Source organism: Pteropus alecto, unplaced genomic scaffold (assembly GCF_000325575.1).
Source record: "Pteropus alecto unplaced genomic scaffold, ASM32557v1 scaffold199, whole genome shotgun sequence".
NCBI lineage: Eukaryota > Metazoa > Chordata > Mammalia > Chiroptera > Pteropodidae > Pteropus > Pteropus alecto.
Window position 1 is genome coordinate 476,446 of NW_006442489.1, and position 5,618 is coordinate 482,063.

Here is a 5,618-nt window from a genome sequence, read left to right on the forward strand (position 1 = left end):
CTGTAGCTTTTAGAACTCTGAAAATCAATCAGAATTAACACAGTTTTATTGTTACCACTGCTCAGTTTTATTTCTGATGTAAATGAAATAGTCTCTTCTTTCAGATTCCAATAGATATGTGTGAATGGAGACCCTTCAAATGTGCCGAAGTATGAATTGTGAGCAAAGTAAAAATCCAGATGACTCCTGAGTATTCTGGCTTTTTCCTTTTACCTCCCCTGTTGTAAAAGTAACCTTCGTGATTAAGTTCTAAGAATTAAAAAAGTTTAAATTTGACAGACACTTCATTTTAAAAAGTAAACGTATTCAGGGCCAAAGGAAATTGTCTGCTAATCTCTGCCAATTATTAGGGAACAATTTATTTTTTCTTTCATTATATTTAACTTGTTTTTTGAAAGTTAACCAAAATATTTCCCTTTGAACGGAAGCTGTTATTATATGATTGCCGCAGTAGCAACAATGCATTTCCTAGGTGTTTTTAAAAATGAGAAGTCACACTTTATACATTTCTGTAATAGAGTTTCAGAATTGTGTATGTGTGTGATTGTTGCTTTCCTCCAAATAAACATCTACAGGACTTTAAAATGGAATTATATAAAAAACTGAACTACCTGAGGAAATGAAAATGAAGGTGGAAAAGAGTTTTCTTTTTGAGAAAAAGGTGGCGAAGAACTGGCCAACCACAACTGCAGACGCTCACCCTGGGCCGTTTCTCATTCAGAGAATCCCGCCCCCTTTCCTGGTCTCCCCTCCCCCAGAGTCCAATCAAAGGATTAGCCTCCAGGTTTGGAAACAACAGCAGCTTGAGTTAAAGGTTTGAGTTTTTTTTCACTCCCCCTTCTTGTGTTTAAACGCAGGAACTAGATAAGTCTTTGGGTAACTGGACTCAGAACTTCAAAGAACTTCACACTATGAAGACCTACTTAGCTCAGCAGCATCTTGTGGAGGACGTGATGGTTTTGAAGGAGCAAATAAGAGCATTTGCACAGACAATGGGAGGACCTCTGCTTAAGAGTGAGTCAGTTAACTGCAGGGCATGGCTGTTGTGGAGTTTATTGAAATGTCTCCAAAGGCCAGACAAAGTAGAAAAGAGCTTAATTTCACTGAACTGGAGGCCTTTTTCAGTTGGCGCCCAGGCCAGCTGCTGTGCCTTTAGACAGCAGCAACGTGGTTTCAGATTTGACCCTTTGTTTCTCCAGCACTCAGTGCTGGGACTTTGCACATTTTTAATGAGCTTTTTAAAAAATCATCTAGGGAAGGAGAGATTGCAATTGTGAACAGTTGTGTGGGCTCTGCTCTCTGTCTTGTGTAGGAGTCGAGTACTAATCGGAATATTAGAATCAGGACTTGCAGAGATCTTGTCCAGAGCAGAATCTCAGCAGCATCTCTTTGGTGCCCCACAGACAGCAGGAGTCGTACTTATGCCTGCACGGGGGCACTTTATCCGAAAACTCTGCATTGACTTGCAACCCAATATTTATTTCAAGTAGCTGTTCTTTTAGAACTGTAAAAGAACTGATTAACTGCTACATTTAGTATCTCAGCAGCTCACTGTGATCAGGGTATTCTACAGGAAGTGTTTGTGATAAGATCGGGGTGGAATTAAAGAGTGCTAATAGATCTTTGTTTTAAGAATTCTAAGAAAAATAAATTCCTTAATCTCATTTTTGTGAATTAAGAATAGATGTATTAAGAGTTGGAATTCAGACACTTTTCGAATGCATTTTAATAAAATAAAAACATTCTTCCTTCTGGGTTTTAGTATTCGCAATGTACTCTACTTTTGAATGTCTTTTATAAATTTTCATTCAATTTTTATATAATAGAAAATGTGAAAAGTATCCTAAAAGTTAAGCAGCAAAGACTGGTGCCCAGATGTTCTCGATTATTATTACCATTATGAAAATGACTCTGTGCAAAAGGCCAGGATTTTTTGAAGCTGAGATGCCCTGAGGAGCAGAAACACAAAACTTGTTTGGGGCGGGTATCGTTCTTTTCACTTTCTTAGCACATTTGGCTGGGTGAGTGTCCCTACATTAGACATTTTCTCCTCAGTCTGAGAAGAGCAGAGGGTTTTTTTGTACATAACAGGAAAATCTCTGGGAACTAAACCTTTGTCTCACCATTGATAAAGTGAGGTATTAAAACTTTTGCCAAAAGGACTCTTAGCTATCCCTTTTAACTTTAAGAGTCTAAAGATTTTTAAGACCTGAGAAGACTTTTGTACATTTAGAAAGTCAGATCTGCATTCTTTATATTTATTGACGTATCAGATTTGAATCCTTTAAGGAGGAAGACCCTTCGCCAATGTCAGCTTAGGTGTTGTTTATGCATAATGGAGCACTGTGTATTTTGGGGTCATCCTGCTTGCTGCAGACCATTATTTGGTCCCATTGCCATGATTTCTATCCAGAGCTATAGTACATGATGGGAAGGTGAATTGATGAGTGATGTGCATTTTTTAATCTTATTTTACTTTTTTTGTTCTGAACTACAACACTAGAATATTTAAATGATTTTGATTTTTGTGGTCCATTTGCTTAGAAATGTTAGGTTTATACTGTGATCTGTAATATAGATTTTAAATTAAATAGGCAGGATGTTGGCCTTAAGTAGCTATAAAGATGTTTTTTAAAAGGGAAAGGATTTGGGTCATAAAGTTATAAATTAGCATGTAGCAAGCAGTTAGTAAATGTATATTAAGAACAAGGAACAGAAGAAATTTGGGTGATGCTTAATATATTCATTTAACCTTTCCTGTTTCTAATTTTTAATATACCTGATGATATTGGATAAAACTGGATCTTTTTGGTCAGTTACAATTCAGGAGCAATCTTTATTTTGTTGCTTTTTATGACATTTATCAAAGGAGTAAGAAACTTCCGTTGATGTTAAACTTTAGGAGTTTAAGAGGCAAAAACGTAGTACTTTCAGTCTATAGGGCTACTGATTAAAATGAATGAAATTCATAGTCCTTTTGATGGGGGGAGGGGAAGGAAAATGCTTTCCTTCCTGCCTGTTCTCAGCTGCCAAATGCATTTTTGTTTCCAGGTGTCTGTACGCAAACAGGAGATTGAAGACGACTCAATTCATGGATTGTGTTCAATGAAAAAAATAAAGAGTTGTGTGTGTGGCTGGTGCAGATGGAAAACAAAGTTCTGCAGGCAGCAGATATTAGTATTGAAGAAATGATTGAGAAGTTACAGAAGGTAAGCAGGAATACCCCCATGGGTACAGTTACATCTACCGCGGAATCCAATGCCCTCCTCAGGCCCGGGCTCAGAGCGGCATAATGTTATAGGTGTGTTTCCAACAACATTTTAGAAATTTGAAGGAACTTTCTCACTATTTCTGTCTCTTCTCAGAGAAGAGCTGGTAAGTGAGGATTCTAGAGAGATGGAAGGTGTGGGGTCATTCTAGGTGGGCATGGTGCTGTGTGCTGAGAGGGGTTACCTTCTCTCTGGAAGTCTGACCAGAGAAGGGGTCAGCATCTCCTTAAGCATCAGTTCACATCCCAGGTGAGTTATGGCTTCTCCAGGTGTCTTTGTTAGGGAGCTGCCCTTGGCAAATGTCACTAGTCCCCATGGGGAAAGTAGAAAGAACATTCTTGCCACTCAGTTAAACTTCAGAAAAACTCTTACTGATGTTAGGCTAATTAATTATACTCAGTTGTCCTCAACTCTCAAGTAGCTTAGATTAGAAGAAACCTGTGAGGGGAAAAACAAGGCTGTCGAATCAAGAAAGTAACTGCTTCCTTCTGTATTACACATGTGCCAAGTGGGCGCTGACTAGTCAGCTACACACTGAAGACTTGTATTAACAAGTGTGAGAAATTTTTTCATTTTTAAAGTTTCAAGAGGCAACGGTATATTTGTGCCTGGCAAAGAAATGAATTTTGGTAGTAATTGAAGCTTTGCGTTTTGGCGCCTTTGCCAGGACTGCATGGAAGAAATAAACTTGTTCAGTGAAAGCAAGTTACAATTAAAGCAGATGGGTGACCAGTTGATCAAGGCCAGCAGCAAGACAAGAGCAGCTGAGATCGATGACAAGCTCAACGAAATTAACGATCACTGGCAGCATCTTTTTGATGTCATTGGATCAAGGTAAGAAATGGCCTGAAAACGATTCCTGCTCAGTAGGTACAGTGATTACTCCACAGATCTAGAAACTGAACCCAATCTCTTCCTTTAAGGTAATCCAGCCGTTTTATAGACTTAGATAAAGGCAAAATTTGGTTAAGAAAAGTGGAAATTCTTTTTTCAACAATATGGAAAGATTGTGTTTTAGTATATCCCACGTTAATATTTTTTTCTCTTTAGTTTAAAATTTCACATGAATTAGATTAGTTTTAAATGAGAGTTAGAAACTTAATCCTTGAGGAGGTTTTAGTAATTCTAACTCTGCTTTAGGACTTGCGTGTCTCCCAGCTGAAATCATGTTTGCCTTTTCCTGCTTGTGTGTGGCAAATACGAATAGACCAGGGCACAGGCCTGATTTCTAGATGCTGATCTGGAGGTTCCCACTGCCCCCACCTCAGGGGCTTGGCACACTTGAGGCAGATATTCTCCATGTATGTGGTTCATGCCAAGTGCCCAGTAGGCATCTCTTACTAAGATGTGGACTTAGGAGGCACAGCTGTGGCTGCAAATCAAAGCTATATTCTCTAGTGCAGCCTTATCAGAAACAAGACTAATCATTTTATTAATCAAACTGATGATGATGATGCCACTCAAACCTTTTAAATATTTTCTGTTTTCAAATTGTCTCTCGAAAGACAGACCCCAACCTAAGTGTTTATTTTTATTTTTAATTACAACCTGGCATACCAAAAACAGTCACTAAGCTTTGAGACCACTCGTGCACCTTTGTTTCCACTGGCCAAGCAAGTCTTTTATGTTTTGAACATACATATGTGGAATATACAAGGTGAATGAAGCATTGGGAATAATGAAAATAAAATACCCTGAATAGTTAGGCATTTCCTTCACCTCATTGTTTACTGTGAACCATAAGTGAACCCGATTCACTCAGCAAGGCACCAGGCTAAGTGCTATGAGAATTACAGATAGAAAGTAAGGTGAGCCAATTACATTGATGGAAGCAGACATCTGAGCAGTTGTAAAGCCAGGTGGTTTGAGGACACTAAACAGTAACTCAAAGCAGCATGAAGAAATAAAGATCACTGGTAAATGTAAGTACATAAGTAAACATAAAAGCCAGTATTATTGTGTTTTTGATTTGTAACTTTTTCTATATGATTTAAAAGATAAATACGTAAAACAATCATTATAAATTTGTATTATTGGGCACACTATATAAAGATGTAATTTATGAAAATAACATAAAGGAGTCAAGGTGACGTTGTATGGGAACGGAGTTTTTGGATATCATTGACACTAAGTTGGTATCAATTCATAGATTATTAGTTTAAGATGTGAATTATAATCCCCAAAGCAAGCATAAAGAAAATAACTAAATAATATACAGAAAAAGAAATAAAAACAGTATTGTATAAAAGATCAATTAAGCACAGAAGAAGGTAGCCATATAGAAATGGATGAACAAAATAAATAAATGACATGTAGAAAACAAATCACAAAATGGCAGAAGTAAATCCT

General features: G+C 37.5%; 1 long non-coding RNA gene across 1 annotated transcript; it reads left to right on the plus strand.

Annotated features, from left to right (window-relative positions):
* Nucleotides 1-937: 937 nt before the first annotated feature.
* LOC107196364 lies at nt 938-4,074 on the plus strand. Its single transcript, XR_001517761.2, has 3 exons — nt 938-1,014; nt 3,052-3,209; nt 3,937-4,074. It is a non-coding gene; the product is annotated as an uncharacterized LOC107196364 (long non-coding RNA).
* Nucleotides 4,075-5,618: the final 1,544 nt, after the last annotated feature.